This window comes from Anolis sagrei, chromosome 2 (assembly GCF_037176765.1).
Source record: "Anolis sagrei isolate rAnoSag1 chromosome 2, rAnoSag1.mat, whole genome shotgun sequence".
In the NCBI taxonomy this organism is placed as follows: domain Eukaryota; kingdom Metazoa; phylum Chordata; class Lepidosauria; order Squamata; family Dactyloidae; genus Anolis; species Anolis sagrei.
In genome coordinates, this window is record NC_090022.1 from 120,751,119 (window position 1) to 120,770,983 (window position 19,865).

Below are 19,865 nucleotides of genomic sequence, written 5' to 3' on the forward strand. Positions count from 1 at the left end.
CGAGAATGCCTCCCTCCTCCTCCTCCTTTTCCTCCTCCCTCTACTTACTGCCTGACCTCAAACAGGAAGTCTCGTCCCCCTTCACGAGTCACGTGACGGTGGAGGCTAAGGCATAAAAAGCGAGCTCGGCGACATGCAAATATGATGCAAATAAGATGCGGAGACGAGCCAATGAGACCGGGGAGAGGGTCAGGGTAGCTCCGCCCTTTCGAGAGAGAGGGAAAGCGAGCGGCAGAGGCGAGGCTTCTGCGTTCTCTCTCTACGGCGCTGTTACCTTGCGAGGCTTCTCGGCTCCGTCCATCTTGTGTGTTGCTTCATCTGCCGTGGAAGGAGTCGGACGGCGCATGCGCACCTCCCGCTTTGCAGGTAGCCAGCACCACAGGGAAGCGCCCGCGGTTGTGCTGAGCCGGAAGGCAAAGCGCTCCAGGTTCAGGGGAGAGGAGAGGAGGTGTGTTGTCGAAGGCTTTCGTGGCCGGAATCACTGGGTTGCTGTGAGTTTTCCGGGATGTCTGGCCATGTTCCAGAAGCATTCTCTCCTGACGTTTCGCCCATGTCTATGGCATCCTCGGAATTTGAGGAGTCAGATTACAAACTCAGGCTACAAAGAGAAGCAATTGAAACCCACAAGCATGCGGACAATTTCAACAGAAAGGGTGAAAGCATGCAAATGAACAAAATCTGGCTACCAGTATTTAAAATGCAGTAAATAAAGAGCAACACAAAAAAATAATAATACTCAGGAAACAATCAGGGCCAGCTAACACCTCCCAACAAAGGATTCCCCAGGCAGGAAGCAGCCAGGTTTTGGAGCTGCAAAGCCATTCAGTGCTAATCAAGGGTGACCAATTGCAACAATCCCACTTGCCTCCAGCAGACAAGAGTTCTTTCTCCCACCCTGGATATTATTCCACAGATATATCAACCCCACTTGCCTAGTTTCTAACAGAGCGCACCACCTCTGAGGATGCCTGGCATAGATGTGGGTGAAACGTCAGGAGAGAATGCTTCTGGAACATGGCCATGCAGCCCGGAAAAGTCACAGCAACCCATGGGTTCATTTTTTTGTCAACTATTCTTGGGTTCACTTGTGATGGGTCTCAAAATAAACATGTACTGAATCGAGTTGTGTTGTGTCTCTTTTTTCCCCTTTGGGAAGATGGGTGTTCCCCTAACCCACACCATTTCTATCCCTTGCAAGTGAGGGCCCTCCTATGCCGGCCCAAATCCCCTGATACGTTCCATATCAGCCTGAGGCTGGATTTTCAGGTTTATCCCAGGTTTGAAAAAAACACCTGAAGCAATCTAGACCTTTAAATAATAATAATACTACCCCCCCCCCTCCCCCAAATGCAGGATTTGAACCTGCTGTTTGGCCCAAATCCTGAGAGGAACCAGAGAAGGTTGGGGAACAGAGGAATCATAGAGTTGGAAGAGACCACAAGGGCCATCTAGCCCAACCCCAAATGGTTTGCCCTGACATTAAGTTTAGTTGTGTCCAACTCGGGGGGGGGGGGAGGTGTGCTCATCTCCATTTCTAAACCGAAGGGCCAGCGTTGTCCATAGACACCTCCAAGGTCATGTGGCCGGCATGACTGTATGGAGCACCGTTACCTTCCCACTGAAGCGGTATCTATTGATCTACTCACATTTTCATGTTTTCTTACTGCTAGGTTGGCAAAAGCTGGGGCTAACAACGGGAGCTCACCCCGCTCCCCAGATTCAAACTGCCAACATTTCAGTCAGCAAGTTCCACAGCTCAGCGGTTTAACCATATCTACATGGATCGTATCGTGCAGTTTGGTGCGGTCCCTACCTATCCTGCCCTGGTAGTGCCACCCCTAAAATATTCTCTCCCCCCCCCCCCCCCCCCCCAGTGTTATGGAGCAAAGAATTGCTGCTTGCCCTAGGCACTAAGCTTTCCCATTGGGTTGCAGGATCACCTAAACTTTCTGTCATCAGGTAAGGTTTCTACAACTGACAGGTTCACTGAGCATACCTCGCCTCTGTGTGCAGACTGAATAATAGCAATTCTCTGTTTTAAAAGCAAGTTGTGAAAAGGCAAATTTGATAAGTAAATCAGCCACTTTAACCAGCAGGAGCGGTGGCAGCGGCAGCACAGTTTCATGGGAAATTTGACAACATTTGAGCAAACAATTAAAAATGCATGGCAGCCCTACACAAGGCCAGAAATTATTCCCAGTTTAGAGCTTTGCCAATGAAGGAGGATTTCGTAATGGCAGGGGGTTAGATGGGATAGCTGTTGAGGTCTCATCCATTTTATGGTTTTACTTGTTTAGTTAGGATTGTTCTATGAGTTCTCTGCTTCAATGACATCTCTGTGAGCCCTTTAGGATCATGCTATCTTCATTACTGGTACTCTGATTTAAAAGTCATTGCTATTTATTTGTATTAGTTCGAGGTAAATTTTGGATGCATCTGCATTGTAGAATTAATGCAGTTTGCCACCTCTTTAATTACCTTGGCTCAATGCTATGGATCTCTGGGAGTTGTAGTGTGGTAAGGCACCAGCACTCGTTGGAAGAGAAGACTAAAGGCCTTGTTAAACTAAAAATCCCAGGATGCCATAGCATTCAAATATGGCAGTTAAAGTGATGTCAAACTGTATTAATCCAACAGCAAGAGCAATGGTTTCCAACCTTTTTATGACCAGGGTGCACTTTACCAGAGATCACTTTCACCAGGGACCACTTGAACAAGGACCACTTTACCAGGGACCACTTTCCAACATTAGTATTAAAAGGGGCGGGGCTAGTCAGCTCTGCGGAAAGGAGCGGAAATAAAATAAATAAAGAGGAAGGAGGTTCATGGACCGGATTTTCATTCTCACCGCCCACTGCTGGGCCATGGCCCACAGGTTGGGAACCACTGGCGTAGAGGCACTCTCTGACTCTGCTGATATTTTGGACTGCAACTCTCACAAATTCTTATTTTTTGGCCACACCATACCCTCCCACGGTCCCAATTTCACAGGGACAGTCCCAATTAATTCTCTGCCATCTCACCTTTGGAAATGTCCCATTTTCTCTCTCCTCCTCTTATTTTCCCTTGTATCCTGGTTTACTACAATGGCTGAAAGCAGAGTTCAAACTGCAAAAGCATCTTCCACCCAATTACTGGGGTGGGGGAGGGGGTACGGCATGCATGTGATGCAACTCAGGGCACCTGAGAGGTGAATTCCAGATATTTGGATGGCCAAAGGTGCCCAGCCTTGATGTTCTTTGTTAAAGAGTCTTCAATTCCTGTCTGGTTTGAATTCTAGTCAATGCCTGCTGGTGTTTTTGCACTCTGTCCTTTGCTGCAGCTCAAAGAGAAAGTGGGATGAGTGTATACTGTAGGCAATCGTACCCGAGTAACAAGCTGTGAGTGTGAAGCCCTGGAACACCCTTCCCCCTTCAGTGGACAATAGCTCTATTTTTAGCCTCCTGAGGATCCGTCAGACAGTGTCTCTAGTTCACAGGAATGGGAATATAATTAGAACCATTTTTGCCACTGGAGGGAGACCACATTGTTCACAGAAACCATTGAAAGAGAAGTCCAGAACAAAGCGAAGGGGGGAGAAACCCACAAAAAGATGCATACCAGAGCTTTGTATTTAGAACAAACTGTTTTCTAGGCCAGGCAACAAGATTTGTGTGCATGAAAAGTATATTTTGCAAGCTAGATTTGTCGTTCACCTTTTGCTCTCTCTCAAAAAGTACTAACCATTAAGGGTAAGACTTATTAAAGCCTTCGATACCTTAAAGGCAACAGATCTTGTCTGATCTTGGAAACTAAGCAAGGACAGCCTTGGTGAATACATGGATGGGAGGCTGCCAATGAATACCATGCTTGTGTGGGCTATATTTCAGAGGAAGGAACGAGAAAAAACCCTACACTTCATGGGGTCATCATAAGTTGACTGGTGACTTGAAAGCTGGGACAAACATTTAAATAATTATTCGTCCTGCTAGCATGTAAATAAATCTAGCTGGGAAAGTTACCCAGGAGGAACTGAGCAACAAATTCAGCGCATAATTTGCTCTACTTACCACATTGAGCCAACTTGGAAAGGCTCATTAATATAGGTCAACACCTGCAACCTTCCCCCCATCCCCACAATCAACCCAAAAGCAAAAAACAAACAAAACAGTAGGTTGTTTCATTGATACCTTCAGAAGGGATTCTGCCTCTGACATAAGCCAAAAGCCTGCTAAAACAGAATGGGCACAGCCACGTGCTTTGTTGCTGATGCAGAGCAGTCTAATTAACAGGCCGTAATGTGATTGCAGTGTCACAAATGAAGTAATATATACAACTGCTCTCTGATGAAAATGGTTTGTTTTGCTGTACTGAAAGAAAGCATGCCAAGCATTACCTTTAGGATAAGATTTACCTCCAGGTTTTCTTCCAGTTATGAATGTCATGAGTTGGGTGCAGTTTTAAATGTATGATTTAAAACACTAGATACTACAGTCTTATGCCCTGCCTGTTTCTTGGAAGATAAGCAGGGTCGGCCCTGGTTAGTACTTGGATGGAAGACCAAAGAATTCCAGGTACTGTATATTTCAGAAACGGGAATGGCAAAACCACCTCTGTGTATTCCTAGTCTAAGTAAATCCCATTAAATTAATGCGGTCTCTAAAAGTCATACACAACATACACGTTTCATATCAACTAAATACAAACTGGGGGGAAAACCAAATTTCTAATACAGAAGGCAGATGCTATCCAAAAGGTAACTCTAAGGTGAGTTCTGTTAAATACTCTTATCAAGTTTGGAACTGGGTTTCCAGATGCATTGGGGGCAGGAGGCATGCATTTTGTTGGAATCTTCCAAAATGGTGACCATTAATCACAAATTGACTCACATCAGTGATGGAATGCTTTCTATGAAAAGGGCAATTTCTCCCGCACCCCATTTATTTATTTATTTTATTTTTTATTTTGCTTCTGGATCCTTTTCGAGGCCACTGGTTTCTTGCAATGTCTTTCATGACTGCTGAGTTTTGAGCTAATGTTTTGTTTGTTGCCATAAAACAAGATTTTTGTTTATTGTTTATACATTTCTCCCTGTGTTTTTGGATAATTGTTAATAAAGGATAACGTTTGATAGGTGTGTATTCCACATTATTAACTTTGTGGTTCTGTTCATGTTTCTTTGAACTTACACTCCTTTATGTATTTCCCGGAGCCCCCAATGGTGCAGTGGGTTAAACTACTGAGCTGCTGAAATTGCTGATCGAAAGGTTGCAGATTTGAATCCAGGGAGCGGTGTGAGCTCCCGCTGCAAGACCCAGCTTCTGCAAACCTAGCAGTTTGAAAACCTGCAAATGTGAGTGGATCAATAGGTACCGCTCTGGCAGGAAGATAACGGTGCTCTATGCAGTCATGTTGGCCACATGATCTTGGAGGTGTCAACGGATAATGCTAGCTTTTCGGTTTAGAAATGGAGATGAGTACCAATCCCCAGAGTCGGATACGGCTGGACTTAATGTCAGGGGAAAACCTTTACCTTTACTTATGTATTCCGCAATTCAAATCTGTAGTTGCTCTCTTATCCTCTTGAGTTGCATCCATTGTTGTTGACATTCTTCACAAGAACCTGTGGACCCGTTCACACAACACTGCTATAGCACTATGACTCCATTCTATTTGCTTGTGGATTTCAGTGGCTTCTCTGTGTAGTCTGACATGGTGGTTGTGAGAGTGGTCCAACATTTCTGTGTTCTCAAATAATATGCTGTGTCCAGGCTGGTTCATCGGGTGCTCTGCTATGGCTGACTTCTCTGGTTGAAGTAGTCTGCAGTGCCTTTCATGTTCCTTGATTCGTGTTTACATAGGGACAACCAAACGCAGCGCCCAAACATGAATCAAGGAATATGAAAGGCACTGCAGACTACTTCAACCAGAGAAGTCAGCCATAGCAGAGCACCTGATGAACCAGCCTGGACACAGCATATTATTTGAGAACACAGAAATCCTGGACCACACCAACAACCACCATGTCAGACTACACAGAGAAGCCATTGAAATCCACAAGCATGTGGACAATTTCAACAGAAAGGAGGAAACTATGAAAATGAACAAAATCTGGCTACCAGTATTAAAAAACTCTAAAATTAGAACAGCACAACAACAGAGAGGAAACAAACAAGGACATCTAATCACCTCTCAACAAAAGATTGCTCCAGGCACTGCCAGGCAATCAAATGCTAATCAAGGTAGTCAGTTGAAACATTCACACCTAGCTCCAACAGACAAGAGTCCTTTGTCCCACTCTGGTCATTCCACAGATATATAAACCCCCTTTTCCTAGTTCCAACAGACCTCACTACCTCTGAGGATGCTTGCCATAGATGCAGGCGAAACATCAGGAGGAAATACCTCTAGAACATGGCCATATAGCCTGAAAAAACCCACAACAACCCAGTGATTCCGGCCATGAAAGCCTTCGACAATACAAATTTAGCTTGTATTTGGGCGTATGCATATGCTCTAGCATAAAGGAAAGAAAGCAACCATTTCATGCTGTGGCTTCATTGATAGCACTACAGGATAATGTTTTGCATAAATCTAATGTCAACCAACTGCTTATTTACAATTCCCAACTATGTGTGTATAGGGAACTGAGCTGGGAAAATTTTGATGGAACTATAAGGGCACATTAAAGCTATCGATACAAGTACCAGACAAGCATTCTTAAATTACCATAATTTGGTGTTCAGAACAACATTTTCTTCCGCTGCTTCTTGCCCCCACTGGATTACGGTAGGAGAGATTTAAGTTACCCATGCTTATAATAAATTTATCTGGACTATCAAAAATATTCATATAGAAAAAGTTATCTTGCATAATACGATATGAGGAATATACGGAGTTTTTTTTTATAAAAATGGTGTCTTTGAAAATGGCTTCTAATACATTATCTTTTTGCTTGGCATGTTAAATCAGTATTTTTATATCCAGTGTACTGGAGAACCCCTGCAAGTGAACTCAGTGAAAGCTTATAGCCTAAGGGGCTTGCTGTTGTTGTTATGTTCAAGTCGTTTCTGACTTATCTCGACCCAAGGGGAAACCTATCACAGGGTTTTCTTGTTTTCTTGGCAAGATTGTTGGGAGGGGTTTTCCTTCCCTTCCTCTGAGGCTGAGAGAATGGGGATTCGAATCTTGTCTCCAGGGTCATAGTTCAGCACTCAAACCACTACCACACACTTTCTTTAAAAAGCATTGGGCAACAAGAGGGAAAGAATATCAGTGAGTCTTAGATTTCCAAAGCAGTGGTTCCTCCAGGAACGATGAGCATTGTTGCCATTTCTGTGTTTACATTTGCAGAATCCTGCAATATGGTACTCGTTTTGTTAGTTTCCGGGCAACCCAAAGCATCTTTCCCCATACACAAATCCCTGCTGTCAGTCTCCTGCCTTGTCCAAGATTACATGCAGTTTCTATAATGGGTGGGGATTCTGGGTGCAGAAATCTCCAACCAGTGTTTCCCCCAAACTCTGCTACAGAATTCTCCTTTATTTTTCATAGCTATTAGATTGGTCATTGTTACTGTTGTGCGATCTCAAGTCATTTCCAACTGATGGGTGAACCTTCCAACTAAGGTGAACCTGTTGTTGGGTTTTCTTGGCAAGGTGCATCCCATGGCCTTCCTCTGAGGCTGAGAGAGTTTGACTTGTCCATGGTCATCCAGTAGATTTCCATGATCAAGAAGGGACTCAAACCGTGGCCCTCAGAACCTTAATTCAACCTTCAAAGCATAACATCACTTTGGCTCTCTTTCAGCTGAAGATTCAGACTCAATTTCCCACAGAACCATAAAAGTCACTGGTGGCCTTTGACCAATGACTTGTTGGTGCATGCAAGGAATCAGTGTGTGTGTGTGTGTCAACTGCAAAATAAGATGCATGAAGCTGATTGGTTGGGCAATGCCCGGGGAGATGACTGAGCCTGGGACTTTTGGATACTGTTACATTTTTGTTCAAGCTTGAGCTATGCCGGTGCAGAGAGAAGCCGAGAGAGGCAGACTGATTTGCTTCTGGCTGCTGAAAGGTCTCTCATATGGACACAGAAAAGACCATTTTTAGTCTCTCATAAAAGGACATTATATGAGTTGGTGCAACTGATCACATTGTGTATATATGTTGTTCTGAACTGAGAAGAGCAAACTAATTGTTCTTTATTGTTCATCTATGTGGCATATTTTCTTTCTCTGATAAGGCAGTATGTGGGCTGATCCAACGTAAACTACACATGGTTTATTTTACATTATGCCACATGACTGTCCACCTGACTGCCTCCATTTTAGAGATGATATAAAAGGGAATGAGAACCACACACACTGCCTTGAATTCATTGAAAGAGGGTGGGATACAAATAAAATCCAATGTAATATGTAATGGAGCCCTTTGCTGCAATTGTATGCCATAGCTCTGTATTCTTGTGCTTCCAGTTTTTCACCTAAGCCTGCATATTTGTATCTGCCCTGGGTTACAAGCCCTCTGGAGAGCCCATTTGGGAATGAGGTGGGGACAGCCCATGCCACCCTCCCTCCCTCTGTGATGCACAGCTTTCCTTCAAACCATATCTAGCACTTCTGTCAGACGGGCTTTTGCTATTTTTCTCTATCGCTGTTCTTCTCCATAAAGAAGCCCTTAATTCTCCCAGCTCTGTCACCTCTGTTGAGTGATGATCAGATAGGTGGCAAGCTTGGCAGGAGAAGCCTATTCTAGGGTCAGTTGTTACTATTAGTGTCATCTGTGAGAAATAGTACCTCTCTACTGCATGTGTGTGTGTTAAATGCACAGAGGCGGTGGGAAGCACGGGATATCTAATGTGTGGCAACGCTGGATCAGCAACCCAGTTTAATCTAGTATTTTGCCTGAAATGAAACTTAGGTGAAGTGAGTGCAAAACATATGAATAACCTCAGGAGGTTTATCCATTTCTAAAAGGTAGCATTTCAGACTGCAGGCATAAGATTAAACATTGAAATATTTTGCATTTTAAAGGTGTCCCCCCCCCCCCCACTGCAAATCCCAGGCTCTATCATTCTAAAGGTCCCTCCCTCCAAGGCTCCTCTGGCAGTTCAAATTGAATCATAGCACTTCCACTGAGTGGTGTGAAAGGGTTCCAGATCAGGAGAAGATGTTGGCCTAGCCTTCTATCTGATTGCTCATATTATATACTGAGGGAGTGATTTGCACTGGCTTCTTATAGTATGAATTAGATCATGTTATAGGGAAATGATTCCTGGCTCAAAAGGAGATTTTTCCATCACTATTTCTCTACTGTCATATTCTCACCTCTTCCAGGGCAGGTTGACCCTAGATTTGGTTCCTGCCAATCATACACTGGCCATTTCCATAGTGCACCTGTAATATTAGAGATTATTTACAGGTTGAACATTAGTGTTCTCTGTTAATGTGAAATATTTAATCACCCACTCCTTCCCTCTCTACTGATATGACATCAGACTAGAGCTTAAAGCAGGCATGTAGCCAGGGGGGGGGGGGCTCGGGGGGCTTCAGGCCCCCCCCCCCCCCGAAATTCTCATGGTGGTTCGCGAAAAGGCCTTACTGGTGCATTATTTAAACTGTTATGTTTATTCATATCATGATCTGATCACCATACTCAATATATCCCATATGCATGGGGGTATTCGGGTAATGATACAAAAGGTTTGCTAGGCTAGACCCTCTTTCACTCAGACTCAGCCCCCCCCCCGAAACTCAGCCCCCCCCGAACCCCCCCTGAAATTTTTTTAGCCCCCCCCGAAACGAAATCCTGGCTACGGGCCTGGCTTAAAGAGTAGGTAAAGAGCCCCCAGTGACACAATGAGTTAAACCTTTGTGCTGGCAGAACTGAAGACCGACGGGTCACAGGTTCAAATCCAGGGAGAGCACGGATGAGCTCCCTCTGTCAGCTCTAGCTCTCCATGCGGGGACACGAGAGAAGCATCCCACAAGGATGGGAAAACATCAAAACATCCGGGCGTCCCATGGGCAACGTCTTTGCAGATGGCCAATTCTCTCACACCAGAAGCGATTTGCAGTTTCTCAAGTTGCTCCTGACACATACACACACAGAAGGTAAAGAGTGTGCATCCCACTTTCAATCCTATGGCTGCCTTCTGCAGAATTCTAAGCTGGGTAGTTTAGGGAGGCCCAGGACCTTGAGGGCAAGATACTATTGCACTTGGAATTCAGTTTGCAGCAACTGAAACAAACTGAGGACAAAGGGAGAAAGTGGACGGAGGTGAGAGAAACTGGGACATTTTAAAACCGGCTGAAAAATTGGATGACATAGATTAATTAATCAAAGGATATGACTCGTAACCTCCAACTATCTCAATTTGACAAGGACAGTTCTGATTAATGAGAAGGCTGAGAGGAGATATGAAGAAGGCTGAGAGGAGATATGATAGCCATGTATAAATATGTGAGAGGAAGCCACAGGGAGGAGAGAGCAAGCTTGTTCTCTGCTTCCTTGGAGACTAGGAAGCGGAACAATGGCTTCAAACTACAAGAGAGGAGATTCCATCTGAACATTAGGAAGAACTTCCTGACTGTGAGAGCCGTTCAGCAGTGGAACTCTCTGCCCCGGAGTGTGGTGGAGGCTCCTTCTTTGGAAGCTTTTAAGCAGAGGCTGGATGGCCATTTGTCAGGGGTGATTTGAATGTAATATTCCTGCTTCTTGGCAGGGGGTTGGACTGGATGGCCCATGAGGTCTCTTCCAACTCTTTGATTCTATGATTCTAATGGTGAAAGGAAAAAGCTGTGCCAGTGTCAGTAGCAGACAATGATTATAACCCAATCTATTTTATGACTCAAAAATCCCTCTTTCTTGGACTGTGCATATTGATATATTATTATTATTCACAAACCAGTACCCTTTGCAGTGGCACCAATCCCAGTCCTGCTTCAGTAAATTCATAATTTGCTCCAATTCAAAAACAACAGAAGGCTCACCAGCACAATTGAGCCATATTCCATATGAAAAAAACAATGAGTAAGTAATATTTTTCCCACACAGAGCCAAAACAAAGTCTTCAAGGGTTTTTTTCTCCCTCTGGCACCTGCTCAACAATAACACTATAAATTCTTAAATTTGGTGGAACCAGTTAAAATAAAGTTCTCCCAAGAAAACCCTATGAAATCTGTGAGGTCGCCAATGAGTCAATGGGGGACTTGAAGGCACATACTCACACGCCATCACATTGTAGTCCCCCCACTACCATATTTGTTATATGAGTAGGTGTGAGTTAGATGGCAAAATTATTAGCCAGGTGTTCTGGCCACATTCCAGAACAGTTATATAGGAACACTGGAATTTCATTGCTGTACTTGGCCACTCTGCAGGAAACACAAAATCACTACTAAGAATTTAAAGAGAAGACAACTACAAGATTTGTAAAAGCAAAAAGCTGAGTTGAGAGGATCCTTAGCTGTGTTCATTCCAAACTTATTGTTCCTGCCTGTCTCTAGGGATGAGCTCCAGAGAGTGGGTTTGCAAATATTTCTGGTGTTCTTCTAAATAATAAAAATAGCAACACATGAGGTAAACATGCATGTGGTGCTTTTTTTTAAAACAACAACAACAGATCATCTCCCTGGTTAATGTAATGGTTAAGCCAGTACCCAGTGCAATACGAGATATGCCTGTTGTAATTCTGATGTGCTGTGAGCTCAGACAGAAACAGACAGAAAGATTTTCTTGAACGTCTAGTTTCTTTTCTGGACGAATCAGATTTGGCAAAATTTACTTGGCACATTTTGATGCAAGGGCTGAGATTATATTTTACCCTTTGTGAGCCACCTTGAGTTGCATTTTGGGGGAAAGGGTAGGCTATAAGTGAAAATGCATTTTTGTTGTTCTTGATGATGGAGATTATGACGAAGCGCAACTCCCGTCAGCCTTTACCAGTACAATCCATAGTGAGGGCTAATGTGAGCTGGGATCCAATAATATTTGGAAAGTTGCATGTTGTCATGTTTTTTTCATTTGTTTATCCCATGTACATGTGCACACACAACTCCTTGTTCACCTTTAGACTTGAAGCAAGGAAGTGAAACCCCAATAAGGCCTACCTTGGCTGTGAGCTTGTCAGTCCAGTCCAGGGAAAGCGGTGCTGGGGAGGGAGATGGACTCCCTACGTGTCCTACTGGCATTGTGCTTCCAATGCGCACCCCATCTTTCAAAAGCTATGACTTGCCTCTTGCCAGATCCTGTCAATTCATCTCTGAATTGTCTTGTGGGGGCACTTTGATTTTCCAGAAATCACTGACCCACATGCACCAAGCTAGAAATTTTATGGCAATATAGATCATTAGAGGTCTATTTCTCAGCGATATTAAGATAATGAAGGGGAATATAGAGGCAACCCACACCTTTGATCAGCTCCTCTAATCATAATATACTGCTCTAAGAGAAAGGTATAATTCAGTCATCTTAAAGAGCGTAACCAATTAGTCACAATCTTAGATATAAGGACAATAGGTTCTCTAAAGAGAATTTTCAAAGGAAAGCCACACTAAATCATTGTACATTCCTTTCATTGCTGGGTGGTGTGGATTTGCGGATTAAGATGATCTGGCATAACCCTATTCAACACGTGGTGACAAAAATCACATGCAAACAGGCAGGCTTGAGGAATGTTGTTTTGTTGAGGTCCCTCTGAGAAGGGTGAGGGATTTTCAAGTGCCTGCCAGGTCACACAATGTGGTTGATGGTTTGCCAGAGCTTAGGAAAGTTACTTTGTGGATGACAGGTTCCAGAGTCCCCTAAGCCACATGCTCTACACTGGTGACAAAACTGTGGAAATTGGTTGTCATTGGCATGGTGGATTTATTCTTTTTGTTTTTATTTATTGTGGTGAATGTATATCTTCCTCTTCTGCCAATGTGAGACCCAGGGTGGCTTATAAAATAAGCTTAAACAGAAACTGTTAAAGCAAGGCATAGACAAAATGTTTTTTTTAAAAAAACCCAATTTATTTATTTATTTATTTGCCACATTTATATCTTGCCTTTTTCACCCTTAAGGGGACTCTGGGTGGCTCACAGCAAAGGCACAATTTGATGCCTTGAGTATGTAAAAAATAAAACAACATATACTTTAAAATCACATAATTAAAGCATATCACTTAAAATAATTACTTAAAATCACACAGTCCAAAGGCATATTCCAGGAGCCATTCCAATTGTCATTTGCATTGTTCATTATTGCACTGAGAAATCATTGTTGCACTGGGAATGATTGTACAAATGCTTGGTCCCAAAACCAGGATTTAACTTTCTTCCTGAAGGTCAGAAAGGAGGGAGCTGATCTAATTTTCCTGGGGAGGGAGTTACATAGCCGAGGGGCCACCATCGAGAAGGCCCTGTCTCTTGTCCCCACCAGTCGTGCCTGCAAGGGGAATGGGATCGACAATCTTAACCTGGACAATCTTAACCTCTGAGATGTTTCATAGGGGGAGATATGTTCAGACAGGTAATCTGGGTTGGAACCTTAATATACTTTAAATCAGTAGTTCTCAACCTGTGGGTCCCCAGATGTTTTGGCCTTCAAATCCCAGAAATTCTAACAGTTGGTAAACTGGCTGGGATTTCTGTAGACCAAAACACCTGGGGACCCACAGGTTGAGAACCACTGCCTTAAATGAAGGTATATTGAACATAACATGGTAAAGGCTTCCCCTTGACCTGAAGTCTAGTCATGTCATGTGGGGTGATGCTCATCTCCATTTCTAAGCCAAAGAGCCAGCATTGTCCGTAGACACCTTCAAGGTCATGTGGCCAGCATGACTGCACGGAGTGCCATTATCTTCCTGCCAAAGCAGTACCTATTGATCTACTCACATTTGCATGTTTTTGAACTGCTAGGTTGGCAGAAGCTGAGGCTAACCCCATCCACAGATTTGAACTGCCAGCCTTCTGATCAGCAAGTTCTGCAGTTAGTGGCTTAACCCACTGTGCCACTGTGGCCCCTACTTTGCAATGATTTAGAAAAGCCATTAATAAAAACACTCCAGGATTTTCACCATGTGCTGTAAGCATATGGCACATAACCAGTTGTCAAAGACTCGGGTAAACCTGGCTAAACCAAAGAGAGCAGCGAGGGGGCCTGATGAGGGAGCAGACACCAAGAAGGCTCTCTCCCATGTCCTCAATAAAAATGCCTATAGTAATAGTGGGTCCAAGAAAAGTTCTTCCCTGAGGATGTTAAAACTCAGGCAGACTCATATTGCCAGGGCATGATATAAACAACGAATCTCCACTGAGTCATTTTGTTTTCACCCAGACCATGGATTTTTTAAAAATAGGGCTAATAAAAAAAATCTACATTCAGTGGTTGTACTTTGGGTGTGTCTATCTTCATCTTCTCATCTGTATCCTTTAAATCACTGTGGGTAGTTAATGCTACGCCATTCTTTTGTCATTTTAATTTTATTCTCTCTCTCTCTTTCTCTTAGGGGCCTGCTCACTTAATTACCAGCATAATTTCCAATGCCTTTCAGCATACCTTTGAGTGGAGTCTGGGGAATAAGTAGATGTAGTTTAGTCATCACCACCAAGAGGATGAGTGTACTCACGGTGGACTGAATGGTACAAGACAGCGGCACAGTGCACACACCAAAACACAAAACTGATCCCTCTTTAAAGCAAGCCAACTGATGAAGATGCACCATCATGTTGCTGCATCTTCAATAGTTTGGCACCCTCGATTAAGCAAGGAAATTATGTCTAAAGTGGCCAGTAGCAGGACCAAATGTAATCTATTCAGTGTCTACATGACAGTCTGGCTACTGTTAAAGGTAGGGGGAAATGTGGCAGTGGCATAAGAGGTGGGGAAGATCACACAGGACAAATGAAGTTGACACTACAGAGTCACGGTGTTTTTGAAGGGAATCAGTCAGAGAAGAGCTCTGCTGAAAGACCTCTGAAGTTGAACTTTGGATCTTCTTCCTACAAAACATGTGCTCTACCATTTGAGTTGCAGCCTGACCCAGGAACAGCTCCGTCAGCCTGCTGTAGCGAAATCACCCCACAGTACATGAAAACATTATAAAGAAATAAGGATCCCAAGTGACTGTGTCTAATGATATATCATTGTGGCTTGAGGTTACACATAATACATCAGATGACAAGAAGCTTTTCCATAGAAACCTATAAGCCACAAAAAAAAAAAAAAAATCTGAGAGTTTGCTTTTACCGTCCCAGGGCATGATTGTTTTGCTGGTGGTGCTCTGTAAGTATTATGTACAGTGGCAGTGCTGTATAATTGGGAACTACAATGCTCAAGCATTTTTTAAAATCCCTCTCATGTGGAAGTGATTTGGAGGATCAGTCCTGTGAATTAAAATCCCAATGTGGGAAATGGCCTAGTTTTAAAATGCTACAGATGCACGGATACGTAATGCCCATTATATGTACTAAAACAATTGTATTCAGGGGGTGGTCCATGGACTGGTCCCAATCCTTGAGTCATTGGATGCAGGTTTCTGGGGGGTTTTCAGGAAGGAAGGAAACAATTCTACCCAATGAACCAGTCTCTGGACAAAAATAATGGCTGGTCCCTTGAATCAAGCAGCATAAGAACCATTGTTCAAGGGTAAAAAGTGACAATGTTTTGAAAAATTAAGACTTAGCTTACATTGTCAGCTGATTTGGGTGATTTTTTTCATGTCAGGAGTGACTTGAGAAACTGCAAGTCACTTCTGGTGTGAGATAACTGGCTGTCTGCAAGGACGTTGTCCAGGAAATGCCTGGATGTTTTACCATCCTGTGGGAGGCTTCTCTCATGTCCCCACATGGGAAGCTGAAGCTGACAGATGGGAGCTCACCTCACTCCCCGAAATTGAACCACTGACTTTTTGGTCAGCAGTCCTGCCAGTACAAGGGTTTTACCCACTGCGCCACTGTAGGATATTAATTTGCCCTGCTAAAAATCCACGATTTTATACTTGACCAGGGTTTCTTAAACTATTTCTACATGACCCATTTCCACCTGAGAAATTTCAAGTGATTCCAGGTATATAGGCACATAAAACAGGTATAAAAGTCAAACTTTTAGTGATAATAAACCACCATTTGTGAGGCTTGCTAGACAGGCTGGCTTTCCTTTTTGTGGAATCCATTTTCTGTGGAGTCCTGCATGTTGTTGCTGACAAATTTGTATAAATGGGTGGCATCGAGACACCTTTTACTTGTTTCCAAATTTTTCTTGACCCCAACTTTGAGCAAAGGGGACACCATTTAGCTTCTGGACCTATAGCTTAAGAAGCAGTGCACTAGACTGTGATGTTTGTGAAAAAAGCCTGGTAGGGTAACTGGGTGCAACTGTCTTATCAGGTACCAGCTTCTTAAAGATATGCCAGATAGTGATGGCTCCTGACTGTGCTTTACAGAAATGCTGTGAGCCCAGTGCATGGCTCATTGTGACATGTGCCTAGGTGTGAGCGTTTGAACAGAAGAGTCCCTGGGGCTAGAAGCCAGAGAGCAGGGAGGGGAGGTTGGCTGGGCAGGCAGCAGGCGGCCAAGACAAACGGAGGGCTCCCATTGCCCGACCAAATCACTCAGACAGGTTTGAACTCAGGCAGGTTACATGATCCAGCCTAGCTGTAAATGCCTGACTGCTGATATCTCCTGGGGCACGGATCTTGCAAATGAACATATTTGTTTCTGCTTTAGGGATTTTGCTGTGCATCATAATGCATCTCTCATAATGAGAACTACAGGAGTTTTATACATTTAAATTTGTCCAATTAATTATCCAGGAATGTTTTTAATAGGCTTTATCACTGTAATTTCATTCTGAAACAAATATTTCTTATTGGATCTAGGTTTGCTTTTGCTCTCTGTCCCCCTCCCCTCAGCCTTACTATTTCTAGCATCACGTTGCAAAGTATCCTTATATCAAGGAAATGATTCCGGGTTCATGTATGTTTTTACTTTTAGCCTCCAATATATTAAATGTGCATCATTTTTTGAAATAAAAATAAATAATGGAAAAAAGTGTCATCAGCTTGTAAATTGCTTTACAATCAGTCCGGCCATGTAATCATGAAAAACTCACCACCCATACACACAAAAGAAAGTGCATGCATGCTATATGCTGTGTGGCACTTTACATAGACATAGAAGGTGGCTGGTGGTTAGAAAACAGGGTGAGTCACCATCATTCAGCCCCAAAACCACAGGGGATGCAAAGGTAATTAATAATGTATTGATTAAAATAAATGTAAAGTAGGCCATCTTTCAAAGGAAGGCAATAGTAGGCCATTTCTGAATACTTTTTATAAAGTTCATGGGGTCACAATAAGCTGACAGTTGACTTGAAAACAGATGGGCATGTACACACATACACACATGTGCATGCACACATACACTCACTCATATGAAGAATAGATATAAATAATGGTAGAAGCCATCCAGCAAATAGTGAGGCTTACAGGGCAGTATTGAGGCTTTAATCCCACCTCCACTTGTCATGAATTAAAAGTTCTGCCCCAAAACATATTCATATGCAAATGTTCTCCTTTGTTCAGACACAGTGATTTCCTTAGAGTCCAGCTGAACAAGACTAAACACCAATTTAATCGTTTTTTGCACAGGGTCCAGCTAAGTGCCTTGAAGAAGCCATGAACAGAGAATGAAGAAACCAACTTCCTGCAGCCCAATCTCAGGCAAAAGCTACTTCCGTGCCATGATGGCTTTGAATGTGCCTATTCCATAAAGTTGTCATAATAACTAGCCATTAATCAGTTTTCTTCCCTAGACTTGTCCACTCCCCCTTTGAAGGCATCTAGCTAGCTTACTTGTCCCCATTATGTGTAGTGGCCGTCAGTACCATTGGAGGGGTTTATTTCATGACTCTGAAGTTTTCTTATATCTTTTGTTATAATAAGCAAAATTAAAGCAATGGTATTTCCCGTAGTAACCTATGGATGCAAGAGCTGGACCATAAGGAAGGCTGGGTGAAGGAAGATAGACGCTTTTGAACTGTGTTGTTGGAGGAAAGTTCTGAGAGTGCCTTGGACTGCAAGGAGATCAAATCAGTCCACACTCTAGGAAATAATGCCTGAGTGCTCACTGGAGGGAAGGATATTAGGGGCAAAGATGAAATACTTTGGCCACATGATGAGAAGACAGGAAAGGTTGGAAAAGATAATGATGCTGGGAGAAATGGAAGGAGAAAGGAAGAGGGGTCAACCAAGGGCAAGATGGATGGATGGATTGAAGTGACTGGCTTGACCTTGAAGGAAATGGGGGTGGCCATGCCTGACAGGGAGCTCTAGTGTGGGTAGGTCCATGAGGTCACGACGAGTCGGAAACAACTGAATGAATAAACAAGAAAAGCAAAGTTCAGGATACTGCTCATGTGTGTAGAATCTGATACAATTATGATTAGGATATCAAGAACTGCATTAATATGATAGCAGGCTTCTGTCCCTTATAGGCATTGAGGATGACTGGCCTAGATATGAACCTAATAAGTCCTCACAGCATTGTTTCAGATTTTGCCTTGTTTGTAGTCATATGGGACCGGATTTTTTTTCCAGCCTCTGTAGTTTTCTGGGGCCATTCTGTTCACTCCAGCCATACACAGCTATCCAGGATTTAAGAAAATGCTAATGCCTCCAAAAACCACAGCGCTGCACTGCCAAAACACTTCATTCCAATCAAGTTAACATAAGTAAATATTACTTACTGTTTATTCCAATTATGGTACTTGGCTTCTGATTACCGGAAATGAAGATTCAGATTTAGAATTCAACATCTCTTATTCATGTAGCATAAATAGATCTTGGACAGCACAAAAGTCTAAACTGACTTCTGAAATGTGTATGATTGGAGAGCAGCTTTGTATGTAAAGCAGGAGCAAAGCAAGTTAGTTGAATATAAGTCTGATCGACAAGGACAAGGTCACAATTCAGCAGGGCCAATGAGGTCCCAGCCCATCTGGACTCTTGCCCCAGATGCTAGATCTGCTCTGGATCAGATCTATCCGGAAGCATTTTACCCATTGTAAGTGCAGTCTTAATCTTGACCCAAAACATTATATTTTGGGAGGCAGTGAGGGATCGCACCTTGAAGTGAATGCTGAAACCTGCAACATATTCATGTGACCTGCATATTTTTGCAGGTGTGCTTGCCAGGGAATATTTGGTAGAAGCCCCGAATACCTGGGCTGCAAAACCAGAGCTAGAATATTCCCTTTTATATTACAGCTGTTAAAATCCCCAATCAGCCTTCTCCCTGTGGATTTTGGGAGGAGGGGGGGGGGGATTATGGGCTGAAGTCCAATTTTTTTTCTAAGCTCTAGGCAAGTCCTGGACTTTTTAATGTAATATATGGACCAGCTGTACATCATCATTAATATGCTGTGTGCCCTGGGTGACCTAAAAGTTTAATATTCCATATTTTTCTCCCCTCCCATCATCTTTCAGAATATTGTTTTTCCCACGCCAACCATTAACTATGTTAAAATGTAGCATATCACATGGTTATAAAGACATCTAAGCAATCCTCCTCTCCCTCCACTCCCCGCGAATATCTGGGAGTAATAACTAAACATGAAAAGCTTGCTGGTTGGAGGACCTGCTTTATTCATTTGTTTTTCCCCTGACACTCCATGTGTCTGGTTGTGCAATAATGTTTGTTTTGTATTCTCTGAAGTGGTTAATCTACATGCATGCAATGAGAAGGTGGCTTATTAGGCTAATTGCTGGTTTTAAAAAAATACTATGAGCAAATATTACAAAACAGTTACAAAAGGCTGAGGGGGGCGGAGAGGGAACAACAAATACATTTCCCCCCTGGTGACGTTTTCCCACCAGGAACGAGACAGTCCAAAGAGCCG

At 43.2% G+C, this 19,865-nt stretch overlaps 1 protein-coding gene and 1 long non-coding RNA gene across 7 annotated transcripts in view; one reads left to right on the forward strand and one right to left on the reverse strand.

Moving 5' to 3' along the window:
- TNRC6C (trinucleotide repeat containing adaptor 6C) overlaps positions 1 to 19,865 on the reverse strand; it is a 539,926-nt gene that overhangs the window by 121,111 nt on the left and 398,950 nt on the right. Inside the window, exon 1 of one of the 6 annotated variants that reach the window (XM_060764578.2) lies at positions 275 to 311. The exons of the other annotated variants lie outside the window; for them this stretch is intronic. The gene's annotated coding sequence lies outside the window, so the exon portion shown is untranslated. Of the gene's footprint in view, positions 1 to 274; positions 312 to 19,865 lie in introns of those variants that run through there. 6 annotated transcript variants of the gene reach the window in all.
- LOC137096071 (uncharacterized) lies at positions 19 to 17,938 on the forward strand. Its single transcript, XR_010909224.1, has 2 exons — positions 19 to 366; positions 17,617 to 17,938. It is a non-coding gene; the product is annotated as an uncharacterized lncRNA (long non-coding RNA).